This window comes from Notamacropus eugenii, chromosome 1 (assembly GCF_028372415.1).
Source record: "Notamacropus eugenii isolate mMacEug1 chromosome 1, mMacEug1.pri_v2, whole genome shotgun sequence".
In the NCBI taxonomy this organism is placed as follows: Eukaryota; Metazoa; Chordata; class Mammalia; order Diprotodontia; family Macropodidae; genus Notamacropus; species Notamacropus eugenii.
In genome coordinates, this window is record NC_092872.1 from 611911813 (window position 1) to 611928969 (window position 17157).

The following is a 17157-nucleotide window of genomic DNA, read 5'->3' on the forward strand; positions in this document are numbered from 1 at the left end:
CTCCAGGGCTTGTTCAGGTTTAGTAGGAAAAGAGGACTTCCCTTATTTCATTTTTGGGTAATGGAGGAAGGAGGATGGGCTGGTTCTGCCTCCTGGCCTTCATCAATATCAGAATTTTCCTGCCTTCAGTCCAATTTTTTTCTCACTTAAGTTGCTATCCTCCTTAACCCTACTGAGTACTCCCAGATTCCTTAACTTCATAGTCCCTTGGAAAGAACTGCAATAAAAAAACAAAAAACCTGAGTTCTAGGATACCATACCACTCTATCACCACCACCACCACCACCACCACTTAGCAGCTGTATGACCCTGAGTAAGTCACACAGCTAGTTACGGGGGTGATTTGTGTGAAAACAGAAAGACTTGAAAGTTTTAGTGGACTGAAATCTCAAAATGAGTCAGCAGTGTGATGTGGCAGTCAAAAAAAGTTTATGTGATCTTGGGTTGCATTAATAAAATCAAGAGTCCAGAGGAAAGGAGGTGATAGTCCTGTGTTCTGCCCTGGGCAGTCTCCATCTAGAGTACTGTGTCCAGTTCTACTTGAAACCAAGCAATGATTGATTGAAATAATTGTTGTTGTTTAGCTAGATAAGGTGATACTAGTCTAGATAGGAGAACTTAGGGGGTCATCAGAGATGTCTTGAAATATTTGAAGGATAATCATGATTTGTTCTCTTTGATCCTAAAACGCAGGACCAGGAATGATGGGTGGAGGATATAGGGATGAAGATTTCAGTTCAATATAAAGAAATTAGAACTGTCCAAAGATGAAGTGAGTCCTGGAGAGGGTGAAGTGGAGGTAGTTAATGCTCAGTCACTGGAAGTCTCCAGGCAAAGGTTGAATGCAACAGAACCAGGAATCTTTTGAAAGATGTTCTAGAAGAGATTCACGCTTTGGGGAGGGTTAACACTAGATGACCCCTAAGGCCCTTTCCAATTCTGGAATGCTATGATTCTCTAGGATTAATTGATCTACCTATAAAATGGATGTGATATTGGAGATTAAAAACAGAGAGTTCTTAAGGGCCCTTCCAGTTACCAGAGCTATGACTCTGTTACCCTTGACATAAAGTGGTCCCCAAGGGAAAATGAGCTCACAGAGAGTTAGGGTCATTCTAGGGGTTCTGACCCAACTGGAGCATCAGATTCTCTCTCCAACTCAGGCCTCCAACTGAACTAAAACTCCAGGTAAATCTCTAAAATAAAGTATAGGTATGACTTGTGTCTACCACCTTCCCAAAAGTGGGTGACAAAATTCCCTCCTACAAAGGTACGGAAGAACATTTTTATGTCCTTTACCACAGAAACAATCTAAAACACAAGGAACTCAAAAGGCTCACGTGAAGAAATACATTTTTGTTCCCATCAAACACTCAACTGGCCCATTACACTCATTATGTCTTATCACTCACCCCCCCTGGAAAGACAGAATTTTGTGGGACAGATGAGTAGATATTTCACATTCGCTGCACTATCTGAGCAGTTCACAAGGCTGAGTTCTCCTGGACAGCATGGCTTTCTTTGGTCCTTCAAGTACAGAATGATTCTGGTAGTGTTTCACTTCTCCTAGATGCATGCTCTTATGCAAATCTTCACTGGTTGACCAGGAACTCTGGACTCAAGAAGTAGCTGCCAATGCTGGAAATATCCTTTACTTCCAGGATTTCTAGCCAGTGCTATGTCTTTCTACTGCAATCCACCATTGTAATGGAGGAGAAGAAAGAAGTCCTCTCCCATCCTACTGGAAGGCCAGGGGAGAGACAGTGACAGAAAAGAATCCCAGGGAAAAGCCAGTTCTGCTGCTTGCTCTTTTATAGTGGGGATAGGGGCAGGCAGACAGAGTTCCTTCCAACAAGAGTCCATCTTTTGGGGTGCCTCAATCATCAATTCTCTTTGACATAGCCCCAGTCTCTGGGAACCAATCAGGAGTTCATTATGTCCACTCCATAAGGGATCCACACGCCCAGCTCCAAGGGAGATTCCTCTTTCTGGCAAAGGTCCATGCCCTGTAATTTCATCAGGTGTATTAGAGGGATTCATCAAACTGATGTCCTCCTAATTACTTTGGCTACAATTATTATTCTTGTCTCTTTCTTTCCTTCTACATTTCTTGAAACTATTTACTACGCAACTGCCCTGAAAGTGACCAATAGAACCACTAGTTCTGACCCAGAACTTCCTCCTCTTTTCTATGCATCCTCTGAAGTTGGGATGCAACAAAATATGGATCAGTTCTCTGCCACTTATGCTAATTTTGGCCTGACAATCAACACAAAGAAAATAGAGGTTCTCCACCAGCCAGCACTGCACCATCCATATGTAGAACCGTTGGTTACAGTAAATGGTGAGATTTTGAATGCTGTGGATAAGTTCACTCACCTTGGTAGGTTACTTTCCAAGGATGTACACACTGATAATGAAGTTGTCCCATGCATTGCCAGAGCTAGCTCAGTATTTGGGAGGCTCTGAAGGAAAATGTGGGAGAGAAACAGTATTAGACTACCTACCAAACTGAAGATCTACAGAGCCATTGTGCTGACCTCATTGTTGTATGCCAGACCTGGACAGTCTATAACACTATGCCAGGAAACTGAATTACTTCCATTTGAATTGTCTTAGGAAGATTCAGAAGATCACCTGGCAGGATAATGTACCAGACACTGAGGTTCTTTCTCAAACTAAACTGCCAAGCATTCAAACTCTACTGCAGAGAACACAACTCCAATGGGACTTACCATTGTTACCAAAGTTACATTTACCTAAAAGCCTATTTTAAGAAGAACTCACACAAAGCAAGTGCTTACATGGAGGTCAGAAGAAGAGGTACAAGAACATTCTCACGGTCCTTCTGGAGAACTTTAATATCAGTTGTGAAACATGTGACAGGACCACCCAGCAGGACATGACAACATTAAAGAAAGCATGTACCCTATGAACAAAACACAAAGGAAAAGCAAGATACACCAATCTAGAGACATCTCTATCCCAAATGTTCAAACTATTTGTGCCTGACCTGTGGTAGAGCATTTTGAGCTCCGGCTGGACTGATCAGACACAGTCAAGAACACTGTACCTTGACCCCAATATTGTAATGTCATTGGTCCTCTTTGAGTACAAAGGATGGACAATAATAACAGCTCTCTCTGCCTTCCCTTTCTAGTAATGCCCACCGTGGCTTCTTTCTCTCTTCCTTATCCTCACTCCCCTCCCACTTTCCCTTCTCCCCCCACCAATTTCTCTTCACACTTTCTTATCTAGGAGGGTCTAGCAAATCCTGATGATCTCTGCCAAGCAAGGCCCGGCAATTTCCCATTACATTGTATCCTTGAGCAGATGTTTCTAGGGCCCAAAGACCATTGCCACTCTCTCCTTCTATGGAAATGCAAAAGAAGTCAGCTACTGAATACCCCATGTCCTTTGTAGGAGGGGAGCCTGGACCTAGGGGCCAGTCCTGACTTTGCTGTTCACCTCTGTCTAGGCCTCAGACCCCTCATCTATAAAATGAGGGGGTTAGATTAAATAATAGAATCTCAGGGATGGCCATGAAGATCTCTTTCAACCTTAAATCAATGAACATTTAGTCTGATTTCCTAGAAATGTAAAGAGAAGCAACTTTAGCTATCTCTCCAAAACACAGCCCTGGTTACACATATACTCATCTTTGCACACAATCACATTTAGCAGCCCTACACATTTTTCCTACAAGGAGGAGCATGCGCATACACGCACAGACACACAGATACACACACACATACACACACACACACACCAACATTCTCTCTTTCCCTCCTTCCCTCCCCCTCTCTCTCTCTAGCTGTATTCCTCTCCCTGCACACACCCTCCTAGCCTAGCCAATCCTACATAGGCTATGCATGTAAGCAACAACTCAAGAATTCCATGGTTTTCCCACTCAATTCTTCTGACCCCTCCACACCCCCAAAGGGAGGAACCAGCTCTGACCAGCAAGCAAAGATATCACAGATTTTCCAGATCTGGGTGCAGCTGCCTTTGTGGGAAGGGTCTTGGAAGATTTTCCAGCTTTCTTTCTAACCTCCTGCTGCATTATATTCTCTGTCCAGACACCCCAGTCCAACACATACACATACACACACACACACACACACACACACACACACAAACACCCTCCCTATTAAAAACAAAAAAGTATTGAGAAGCAAAAAAAAACTGCCATCACTAGTCAGGTCAATCCCTTATTGCTGTCTGATGAGGGCTAGGGGGGAAAAGATTTCAGGTGCTTTTCCTCATACTTCCTGGATTTTGTACCAAAACACAGGACACTCACCCTTTAAAAAAATTTTCTGTTTCCTTTCTGAAAATAACTCTGAAACTATCATTTCCTCCCACTGCCTTTTCTCTATAAGCAAACTTACTGGGTAGGGTGGCAGGGAGCCACCGTACCACTGACTGGAGGAGTCATTCTCTGTCCCTGTACTGGCTGACTAATAGGGGGCCTAGAACCATCTGTTGCCAGCTGGAGGGGAGGGGTAAGAAAAAGGAAGGGAGGGAGGACAAGGGAAAGGGAGAGGGACAGAGAGACAGAAAGAGAGGCAGAGAAAGAGAGATGGAGAGACAGAGACAAGGGAAGGGAGGGGAGGGAGAAAGAAGGGGAGGAGAGGGGAGGGCAGGAGAGGGGAGGGATCATATCCAGATATGTGTGTCTGTCTATAGAGCCTGGAGGCTGAGACATGAGAAGAAAAGTAGGAACATGACAAACCTTACTTCCTTACCTTTTTCCTTTAACAAGTGACATCTGCCAGGGAACCCAGGTCTTTTAAATTAAATCCAGTTTCTCCTCCAATTACTTTCCCACCCACAAAATGCCACTGTTCCCCATGTTGGAAAGATTTGGGGGGATCAAAGCTCCTCCATCCAGGTTTTTGCTCATGAAGGGCTTCTCATTTCAAAGAGCAGGCTAGCAGCACTCCTGCCCTTAGCTTGTTCAGAAAACTCCCTCTCCTTTCTGACATATGGAGGAAATAATAGTAACAAATTAAAGGAAGGGGATGAACATAAGACATGCTTTTGCTTACGGGAGAGGAGAAATGGGTCAAGGGAGAAATGTTTCCCTCCAGTTTTTAAAATCTCATGACTTCTGTTCGGTATCATTTCCCAGACATTCCTCCTCATTATGGCAAACAGCAAGTTCCTAAGAGGATACACTGGGAATCAAGAAGCAAGAGAGTTGGAAAGCTCCCAAGAAAGGAGGAAGTCCTTCCTCCTGTTGCCCTAACTGGGACCCTGCCCCAATCTCAAGGGTAAGAGGCTCCTCAGTCCCACCCTGATCACACTTTTCAGAGTCTGAATTGTTGAATTGTCCATCTAGTTCATGGACCCCTTGTAGGTAGGGATATGATAAATTTCAGGAGGATTCATGAATATGGGCTTTTTTATATTTTTGATAACTACATTTCAATAGGAATAATTTCCTTATGGTCCGATGTATTTTATGCATTTAAAAACATGATTCTGAGAATGAGTCCATGGGCTTCAACGATACTACCAAAGGGCTCCATGTCACAAAAAAGTCAGGAACCCTTGTTTTAGTGTAAGCCCCTTCTGTTATAAATGGGGAAACTAAGGCTGAATGTGATCATTAGAGGAAGAGCTAGGATTCTAAATTAGCTGTGCCTACTTACAGCCCAGGGCTATTTGTACTGAACCATGTTTAGACTGACAATCACCCTAACTCACCCACCTCTCCCCCATATCTTCTACCTTCCCTTCTTCCTACCTTTCTACCTCTCTCTCTCTATTTGTAAAGCTACATCTCTACTATATGCAGTAGCACATAAAAGGCCAGAATCTTGACGTGTTTGATCTGACCAGCCTGCTCTAGGATAAGCATCCCCAGAGAGGATGATGAAAACTGTGAGAGGGGTGGATGTTTCCCCCATACCTCAAATGCTCTCCCCTCCTCTTCTCTGTCTCCTGGCCTCTCTGGCTTCCTTCAAGTCTCAGCTAAACTTCTACCTTCTACCCAATTCCTTTTAATTCTAATGCCTTCCCTCTGTTGGTTACTTCCAATTTATTCTGTATGCAGCTTGTTTGTAGACAGTTATATACATTAGGCTGTAAGCTCCTGGAGGGCTTGTATCTAGGACCTGGTATACGGTAGACATTTAATAAATGCATGCTGACAGTCGAAAAAAAAAAAACCAACAGTGAGAGGGGACTAAGGAATATAGCCCTGTGGCAGGCTGAAGAATTTTCTAGGAGCCCATCCTTACTTCTCCAGAAGCCTCGTTTTTAGTTGGTTTTTTTTATCCTCTTGCCTTTGCTTTGTCTGACCCTTAGATCATACATTTAGAGCCAGAAGAGTCCTCAAAGGCCATCCCCTCATTTTTCAGATGAAGAAACTGAGGCTTGTGGAGGTTTAGAGATGTGCCCAGGTTCACATAGGTAGGAAATATTTTCAGTGACATTCTGACTCCAGTACACTTTCACTGTCCTACATAGACTCCTCTAATCTGTCTTGGAGAGTCTTCCACAGCCATCCCTGGCCCGGTCACACCAGGTTCTGGTGTGGAAGGGAGGAAAGGGGCAGCTTAAAATCTGTTTCCTAAATACATTTTACTTAATAAATAGGGACTTAATAAATGTTTGTTTAATTGATCACTGTATTTCTTTATTGATTCTGGACCAAGCAGTCTCCAATTTCCAGTGCCCCCAAGAAGAGTGAGTTTGAGTTCTAGCCTCCAGTCACCCAGAGTGGTTGGAGTATCAACTTGGAATCTCCATCAGAAAACCAACCCCCTCCTCTTTCCACTTCCTATCTCCCTTCTCTGGAACAGGGCTGACAGATGCCTCTAGGGCAGCTGCTAGACTGTGTGAGGTCTCTCTGTTCAGCCCTTCGGTATAATCAGAGCTCAGAGATAATGACCTGCTCTAGTAGGTCACCACAGCCTAGTGTCTGGGGCTGTCTCCTCTAGAGAAGGGTAGGAAGGCATTGTCAGGCTAGGAAAGTCAGTCTCCCCTCCTCCGACAAAGCCAAGGACTATAGGCCCCAATCTGGAAACACTTGGACTTTTTTCAGAGGAAACTGTTCCCTTTGATTAAAAAAAGATCTATCTATTGTGTATGGAGAACTGTGCTAACTACTTCATGGAGTGCACAGGCTAGTAGGGGGATTAAATATATTTTATATACATATATCATATGTAAGGTAGAAATATAAAAATTTGTTGCACAGTAATAATGTACTGGAGAGGTACCAAATTAAGGTGCTATATAAGGTCATGGGGGGAGGGGGAGGGTCATAGGACAAGGGGTGGGGGCAAGGAAGGACTTAGGACTTAGAACTAGAACAGACCTTCAAGGAGATATAGCACTTGAGTTGGACTTTAAATGGCGGGTAGGAATTCAACCAGTAAAAAGGAAGAGGGAGGGCATTCCATGCAGCGGCTGCATCCTTTTTCATCTTTATAAGCTCTATTCCAGGCACAAAGCCTAGTTTGGACTTAAACACAGCAAAAATGAAGATATGGAGGTAGAAAAAACAAATCCTGATTGAGGGACAAAGAGTCGTCCACTTTGGCTGTCTAAGGTATTCAATACATTGGGAAGAGTAGGTATGGTGACATCAGATTGTAGGAGACTTTGAATGCCTGGCAAAGGGAACTTGAACTTCATTTAGCAGGTAATACACACACACTGAAGATTCTGGGAGGAAAATGACATGATACAACCCTACTAAGCTAAATATTATCTCCCTGGAGATTCAGCATGGAGTGAGGAATTTTGATGGGATTATAGAGTAAGATCTAAAAGGAGTTTTAGGGGTCATCTAGTCCAGTCCTCTCAGTAGATGAGGAAACTGAGGCAGATGGAGGTTAATGACTTACCCAGAGCCACACAACCAGTAAATACAGGAGGGTTTCCTTACTCCAGCCCAGCACCCTCTCCATTATGCCATACTGCCTCTAATACACAAAGTTCTAGCTTGGTCCTCTATGTTTCCCCACTCTACTTCTGACCCCTAACTTTTCCCTACCATCTGTAAACTCATAAGAAAACAGAATTCATACCACCTTTTCCTCTACTGGTATACTCTAAGGGCCCTCAGAAAATGAATTCTTTTGAGGGTGGGACACTTAAAGGTGCTGAAGGTAGGGCTGAGAAGTTTGGAATGAAGGGTTTCATCTGTAGGAATCCAGCTCCATCCCCTCCTGGCCTGATCCATGGGCTCCATCTATTTCTCAAGAAAGCCTACATCTCCATAAACATAAGACAATGTTTCAGAGGAAATATGTCCATTTAAATCCTTCCCTACTCTTGGAAAAGTAATCTAAACTGCTAGACAGCAGGTCAAGATGAGTAACATCCTTGTCTATGGATCCAACATTGTTATTAGATTCAGGTCATCTCTAGGATGGGATGCCCAGTAAAGTGTTAAAGCAAGCAGCGGTCTCTGGATAGAAGCTGAAGATTAGAGATCAAAGAGTAGGGCTCAGAAGCTTCCTCTAAGCCCCAGGCTATGAGGACCAGCCCAAACCAACTGCTTTTGGATCCCTGCTTTGGGGGCACAGCCACCATCCTCACAATCATCTGACCACTTCATACCTTTCACCTGTCAACATCCCTTTCTCTGATAGACAGCAGGGATGTGGCATCCTTTGAGCGAACCTTCTCATTTCTCTTATGCCTCCATGCAGACTAGCAGGGACCAAATATTCTTTCCCCAGTTTTATTCAATGACTGAATGATGTCAAGAACTTCGGAAGAGGAAACAGTATCCTCTATAAACTGCTCATGATCTCAAATCCTAAGAAAAGGACTCAAAGGCTCCATCGACCTTTCCTAGAGCCCCTTCCTCAACTGAGTCTTCCCACCAAGGGTTCAAGACTTAGGAGACAAGAAAATTCTTCAATGATCCTCTCAGGGCACCTCTGGCAATGCCAATTCACGGGGGTTTCCCCCCAACTCCAACCTGGGCTCTCTTTCTCTCTCCCTCTTTTTTTCTGCTTTCTCACTGGGTGCTGTAAGCAAGTCAGAGAGGAGGAGGGGGATTGCTGTAAGCTCTCTCCGTTATCTGCAGCAATCCATGGTGACTAATGCTCCCAGTTGGTAAAAAGGCAGTGTAATCAAAACACTTTTTTTTTAGTCCTTAAAGTTAGTCATTCTCCAGAGGAAAAAAACCACATACACACACACACAGCAAGCAACGTGAAATGGAAGCTAGGAATCCTACAAGAAGCAGCCAGAGCTCAGGCAGCATCAGGAGTCTCCAGGATGCAGAGCACCAGAGAGCATCGTGGTCAATCTATTCCTCCAACCCTCTCAATCACGTGTGGCTATTCACTCTTCTGTCCCTCCTCTCTACTCAATTCTGAAAACCAGGACAGATTCTTACCCTGAAAGTTTTGTTTTGGGATCTAGTACTTCCCCACCCACCACCTATCTAGGCACCGCCCCCTCCAACCAGGTACTCTCCTTAACTCGTGTCCAACACCTTTTCCTAAGCCATGCTTGGGATGTGGGTCCTACCCTAACGACAAAATAAAAGCCAGAGTAAAAATCCCCTGACTGAAGCAGAGCTCTTGTGGCTGGTAGTCTGCAATGATCACTGTATCAGCTGAACCTTTTGGCCCCTTTGCTTTATGTGGCTGTTGGATTATAGCTATAGAGCTGGAAGGAATCTCAGAAGCCTTCTAGTCCACTTATCTCATTTAACAGATGAGGAATGGGAGTCTCAGAGAGGTCAAATGACTGACCCAAAGCCACACAAGGAGCAAGCATCAGAGGTAGGACTCTAACTCAATCTTTCAGTCAACAGGCATCTATTAAGGGCTTACTACATGCATGGCACTCTGCTAAGCACTAAGGATACAAAGAAAGGCAAAAACAGTCCTGGCCCTCAAGGAGCTCATATGCTTATGGAGGACATGATGTAAATAATTAGTTTATACAAGATATACAGAATGGATGGAAGATGATTTCAGAGGAGAAAGTATGAGCAAGCAAGGGGCACCCAGAAAGGCTTCCTGCAGATGGTAGGACTGATCTTAGTCTTGAAGCAAGGAAAGCTGGCTTCAATCAGTGCCAGAGTCAGGATTCACACCAACCTATCCTTTATTGGTGCCCTCTAAGAGCCTCCCTCCATCCTTCTGGTTCTCATCAGGCAGATGGTTTCTAATCCCACTTGATTCTTATATGTTTCTGGGTTCTTTGACCCAGTATGGTGACTGACTATGCCCAGTACAGACTTGCAAGCCTGGCATACTCTTGGTTTTTATCTTTTTGGCTCCTTGTTCCTTACCTACATTTCTTAACTATTCACAGCTATTGATACTCTGATGCACCTTAATGCCCAGGTACAAAGTGGAGGCTGGAAGGAGTAAAACCAAAACTGAAATGGTCCCCTTCCTCCAAACATCAGAGGCAGTCTCTGTGGAGAATCCTGAGACATTCCCTTTGCCTCAGGATGGCTATTCCTCCACTTCCAGATTCTATTTGGGGACTATATTTGTCTCTACAGCTCCTTTAGTACCCAAAATCTAACATTAATGTGCTGACATCCTGGTTCAAAGAGGGTTGGGGAGGGAATATTCTAAAGCACCTACTATGTGCCAAGCCCTGTGCCAAGTGCTTTACCAACATAATCTCTTAAGATTCTGGTGTCATTGCTTCTGTCATAACGTCCAGGGAGCCCGCAACTTATTCTTCTCAATGAGGAAGGGCTCATCCTGATATGGCCCCTCTCTTTCTGCCCCAATTTCCCTTGCAGTCAATGCAAGATAGCTGAATTGGATCAGAAGTGCAGATGGTGCTATATGGAACGCATGCAGGCATTGCAATCTTTGCAACCCTACGGAAAATGCGTTTGAATTTGGTCCCTGAGGGGGTAGCTTCTCTTATGTTTTCACATTTCCAAAGATTCATACCAAAGGTCTTAGGGAGCAGCTTCTCCCATTGGTTATCAGGGTTCCTTCACTTCTGACTATCTGAGTTCTAAGACATCCACTGGAATTATAAGGAAGAGCTGTTAGAAAGTATTGTCAAGGATGGGTGGAGGGGGCAGGGGAGCAGTTAGTGATCTTGTGACAAACACAAAGTCACTGTTACACATCCATCTGCTGTTTTTTGTGACTAAGAAAACCTCAGTTAATCAGTAAAAATTAAGCACCTACTATGTGCTAGGCACTATGTTAACGTCAGGCCTCTCAATGAACAGCCTAGCACAGAAAACATAGTTCAAGGGAACATAAAGACAAGGAAGGAAAGCCACAAAGGAACCACAGAGTCCCATCCCTGCTGAGCCTTGAAGAGGCAGGTTGGCTGATGCTAGCTTTCAATCTCTTTCTTCCCCAAGAATAATTAGTTATATAGCCACATTATGGTGAGCTAACCTGGAACAAATATCAGCCCCAAGATTCTGAGTAGCCCTGTTTTCTTACCTACTGCTGGCTGCCAACTTTGGAATGAGAAGAGAGATTGGTATCGTTATTGGGTCTACTGGTAACAGATGTTGCCCCCCAATCCAATGCTCTGGCTCCCTGATTGTAATTACATTGGCCCCTCCCTCCAACTTTCCCCTAACCCTGAAGACATCAACCAACTTCTTTTGTGCTCCTCCTATTACCCCAAGGTCCTACAGGATATGTTTTTAGGGGGACTCCTAGGACAACTACCACATGACCCAGATTTTCTGTGACAATCTCTACTTCAAAAAAGATGCTACCTTGGTTTTTGGTTGTTGTTGTGGTGGGGACTGGTATTTATGCTATTTTGAATGAGGCTTTGATTGTGAAGCAGTGTTGTATAGTGAGAAAATCTCCAGATGTATAATCAGAGGAACTATGTAATACTGGGCAAATCTTTGGGTCTCAGTTTCCTCATCTGTAAAATGAGGAATTTTCTTCAACGTACTTTCTAGCCCTAAACCTATGACAATCTGACATTATGACTAGATGATTTCTAGGGTCTCTTGCAAGCAATGGATTTTATACTGATTGTACATGAGAAAAATAAAGAAAATCTGCAGGTGTGGTAAAATGGGAGAAATTGATCTAGAACATCATGGCTACTAAATAAAAGCAGTAAACAAACAAACAAGAATGCTATGGGTACCAAATAGCTGGGCAATGTCTGGGGTGGTAGATAGTAATAGCTTAGATGGTCCAAAAGACCTGAGGTGCCTTTCCCTGAGTAACATTTTTCCAGCACATTTTTCCTCCCTCACTAAGGTATAGCCAGAGGATCTCTCTGTGTGACACAGTTCCAGATTACATGTGGTTTTTTGTGATGACCCTTCCCTTTTTTTCTCTTTCACAGATGCTAGGATTTTACTTCATTGAACTCATGAAAGACAGAAGTACACAAGAACATGATTGATTGATGACTGGATTCACCTCAAGATGGTCCTGTCAAACACAGTTCCCATCAGTCTGATGCCCAGGAATGGAATCAGACAGATACTCCCCAGACTATTCTGAACAGTGTCCCTTTCCCTACCTGGTCTAAACCCCCAAGGAAGCTTTCACCATAGATAACAATACATCTTGTACTTGTACCTAAGCACCATCTCTTGCTTTGGGGATTCATGAATGGAGGGATCTTTCCAAGGTAGAAAATAAAAGATGATGCAGCCCAGGGAAACTGAAGGCAAAGATCAGACTCTAATCATATCTACATCCCCCTGGTGCTGAGCATGATGTTTTATCCATCCTCAAGGGGGTTCTAGCCTCAACTCTAGCACAAACTCATTGTGTGACTCTGGGTCTGTCCCCCTCTGCCTGGGCCCCATTTTCTTCATCTGTTAAATGGAGATGTATTTGTACTACTTATTTTACTAGGTTATTGCAAGGATCATTTGTTATATGACAGAGTTGGATTTTCTGCCAGTTCTGTATATCATGAAGATATCAGATAAGTCCAGATGTGTAAACTTTCATAACTCTGAATTGTCATGTAAATGTGACCTGTTATTATAATAATGGCAGGTACAAGTTTATATAGGTATAATCAACAAATAAAGTTCATCCCTTCTTGCCCTTGCCAAGGTACACCCAATGGAGCTGACCCTTCCAACAAATATAGGATACTGCTGGGTAATAGCAGTAACCACTGGTTACCGTTGAAGTCATAGCAATCAGCTAGCTGTCTGTGTGTAGTAAGACCATCTACTCAAGTCAGAACAAAGGTCATGCTGACTCCATCAAGTTTCCTCATGAGATCCAAAATTATACAAAAGAGATTAAATCCATATAGGAAAAACTAAATGGATGAAAAAATGCCAATTGCATTAGACTATGGCATGTATTAGGATGAACAGTCTATTGAATTAGCACCTACATCTGGGACAAGTGCTAAAAATGGACAATGAGTTGGACCCCTGGTGGAATGGGGGAAGAGAGCAGGCTGGAATAAGCTTGGGAAACTGGGTAATACTTTCAATGACATCAAGCAGATCCCCTGCACATCTTGTTAACATAAATATCATCTCAATTATGTTTTTAGTTTTGAATCTTGGAAAACCACAATCTTCACAAAATCTAAGGTACAGGTGTCCCATAGAACATAGGAAAGATGTATGGAGGTAACAAGCAGCTTTCAAAGTATTTTCTAAGGATGGTCTATGGGCAAGTAATAGTAACATACATATATAATATAAATTTAGTACACACACATATAGGAAATATGTGGTCAGAAGAGGAGGTGGGCCAATCATGTAATAAGATGGAAATATCAAAGAACAGGTACTTATTAGGGTCCTGCTATATACCTAGCCTTTTGCTAGGGACACAAGTACAAAGAATGAAACAATCCCTACCTTCAAGGGGCTTGCATTCCAAAGGACGAAGCAAGTATTTTAACTCTCTCTCTCTCTCTCCCCCATATATGTATACACAGATATACACACACATATGTATATATAGTTAAATATACTTGCTATATATAGTATATAGCATGAATATAAATACAAAAATGTGTATTTTTGTACACAAAAGTTAAAACACAAGATCATTTGGAAGACATTAGCAGATGGAGGCTCAGTAAGGTTTCATGCAGGAAGGGGTGCCTAAGCTTCATCTTAGAGAAAGAGCAGGTCTTTATGATGCTGAGGCAATGCATTCCAGGTCTGAGGAAAGACCAGTGCAAAGGTAGGGAGTCAGAAATGTAGAGAAACAGGGAGAAGACCTCTTTGGTTGGATCAAAGAGCTGGAAGGAAAGGGGGCAAACTGATGTCCAATGATGCTAGAAAGATGGGATGGGGGTCAGGTTGTGCAGGGCTTTAAAAGCTAAACAGAGGAATTTATGTTCATCCTAAAGATAGTACGAAGCCAGTAGAGTAGATTGAGTAGGAGAGTCACATGGCCAGATCTGTGCTTAAGGAAAATTACTTTGGCAGCTGTGTGTAGGAAGCCCTGAAGTGATGAGAGTCTTGAGGCAAGGAGACCAATTAGGAGGCTATTGCAATGACCTAGACAAGAGGTGATGAGGGGCTCAACCAAAGTAGTAGTTGTATGAGTGAAGAGAAGGGGTCAGATGCAAGCCATGCCTTGGAAGTAGAAATAAAAAGATTTGGCAAATAACTGGATAGGTGGAGTGAGGAAGAGATGGCATTCTCCAAACTCTTGCTGAGCTGTCCCACACCGATGAAATGCACTCCTTCCTCACCCCTGCCTCTGAAAATCTATGCCATCCTTGGAGGCTCCACTCTCCCTAACCTTTAGTGTCTCCCCATCAGTTCCTTCCCACCTGCTTCCAAACATCTTTGCAATATCCAAACCTTCTTAAAGCCTTAAAATATCTCTCCTCCCTTTCAGAGACAAACTCCTAGGAAAAGCTATGTACACTCATTGCATCTGCTTCTTCAGCCTCTCACACCTGGCTTCTAAGTTCACCCCTCAGCTGAAACTGTTCTCTTCAGAGTTATCAGTGTTCCCTTAATTGCTGACTGTGGGAATATCTTCTTAATCCTTATCCTTCTTGACTTCCCTACAGCATTCAACACTTCCGACCAACCTTTCCTCCTGGATACTCTCTCCTTTTTTGGGTTTTTGTGACCCTGCTTTCTCTTGGTTCTTCTACCTGCCTGGTTACTCCTTTCCAGTCTCTTTTGCTGAGTCAGGCTTCTCTTCTCCATCTACATTTTCTCTCTTGGTGACTTAACTTTCATTGATTCAATTATCATCTCTATGCAGTTGGTTCTCAGATCTAGGTATCTTGCTCTGGCCCCTCTTCTTGCACTCCAGTTCTGAATCCCCTGCCTATGAGAAATTTCCCACAGATGTCCCATAGGTATCTCAAATTATCCAAAACAGAACTATATTTTCCCCAAGACCCATCCTTTTCCCAAACATCTCTATTTCTATAAAAGGTGCCTCCATCTTTCTAGGCACCCAGGTTCCTTATCTGAATCATTCCTGGCTCCTCACTCTCACTAACCACACGTCCATTGAGTTGTTAAATCTTGCTACCTCCATAAACATCTCTGAAATTTGGCCCCCCTAATAAATAATATTTATTTATTGCTAAGTTCTTTACAATTATTATATCATTTGGTCCTCACAGCAACCCTGGGAGGCAATAACTATTAGTAGTATTACTACTATTATCATTTATACAGCACTTCATATGTGCCATGCATTGTAAAGTAAATAACTTTATATTATTATTTCACTTGATACAACCACCACAAGAGGTGAGTGCTATTATCACCCCCATTTTACAGATGAAGAAACTGAGGTACACAGCTGCTAAGTGACTTGCCCAGGGTCACAAGTGTCCGAGGCTGTATTTGAACTCCCTCTTCCAACTCTATGCCCACCTCCCATCACCCTATTTCAACCTCCTGGCTGTTGCTCACATGTAACATTCCATTCCCGCTCAGGCACAGGCTCTTCTGCATGCCTGGAATGCTCTCCCTCCTCATCCCCTCGTCTTAAAACCCTTTGGTTGTCACAAAGTACAGCTCCTATGCTACCTCCCACAAAAGGCCTTTCCTGCTCCTCCCAGCTGTCATGCACCCCGTAATTTACTTTGTGGATATTTTCCGTAGACTTATATGACTACAGGTTTCCCCTGATAGAACAGAAGCTCCTTGAGTCAGGGCTACATCACGTTTGTCTCTTTCTCCCCAGTACACTGCTTGGCACACAGTGGGCTCTCCTAAGTTCTTGTTGGTGGATTGGACTGAAGTACCATTTCCTGCAGGAGACCTCGTCATCCACCTGAAAGCGCTGTCTTCAAAGTTACCAGCGATCCCCTCGTGGCAAAACGAGCGCTCAGGCTTTCGGGTTCTGCGCAGCGCTTGAGGCTCAGCCCGATCTCCTTCCCCACCGCCCGCCCACCCGCGGGGCACCAGGGCTCTCCCGCCCCAGATCCAGGGATACTTTGTTTCTATTCGTCTATTTCCTTCTCTGCGTCCTCCAGGCCCCCGCCAGGGGGTGCAAGCTTTTTCAGACAGGGGCTATTTCCTGTACGTGTTTTCAGTGCCTGGGACTGAGCAAGCATTTAATAAGTGTTTACTGGATGCATAAACAGAGCCACGGAGCAGGGCAGAATTGGGTGTAATCCACCGCTTTCTGGCTCCAACTTCTGCAACAACCTAACACTCTCCCAGCCCTCCGAGTCCCCGCTCTCAAGGGCACCCCACTGGACTTCAGCAGTGAACCACGTGGAAAGTGACCCCTGAACCCCGGCGTGAAGGACGGGACGGCAATAATCGGGACTAGTTTTACCTAAAGCTCTGTCAAAGCGCTTTACACGTGGTACGTCACCGATCCTCACCAAGACCTCGTGAAGTAGGAGCTACATTAATCTTCATTTTACAGATGAGGGGTCTAGTGACTTGTCCAAGGTCACGCAGCTACGCAGAATTTGAACTTTAGGTCTTCCTGACCCTAGGTCCAGCCTGCGACCACTCGCTGTCCTCCCCGCTTCTCCAACTCAGGCTCATTCTCAGCCTCCGAAGCCAGGGCTGCCTTTCCTCTTCCTCCTCCCCCTTCTCTTTTATGCACCGCACACAGCAGGCGCTCAATAAATGCGTGTTGTGCTTTACTGCACTGTCGTATTCATTTCTGCAGCTGGAGGAAATTGAGGCAAGGAAGAGGTGTGAGCACCCAGGACCGGCACAGCCGGGAGTCTGCACTAGGACAGGGAGGGTTCGCGGAGCGAGGTAGTCCGCAGATTCCG

At 44.1% G+C, this 17157-nt stretch overlaps 1 long non-coding RNA gene across 1 annotated transcript; it reads right to left on the reverse strand.

Annotated features, from left to right (window-relative positions):
* Positions 1–1271: 1271 nt before the first annotated feature.
* On the reverse strand, positions 1272–17119 carry LOC140520727 (uncharacterized). Its single transcript, XR_011972625.1, has 3 exons — positions 16704–17119; positions 2380–2465; positions 1272–2006 (listed from the first exon to the last, which is right to left on the reverse strand). It is a non-coding gene; the product is annotated as an uncharacterized lncRNA (long non-coding RNA).
* Between the last annotated feature and the right edge of the window lie 38 nt (positions 17120–17157).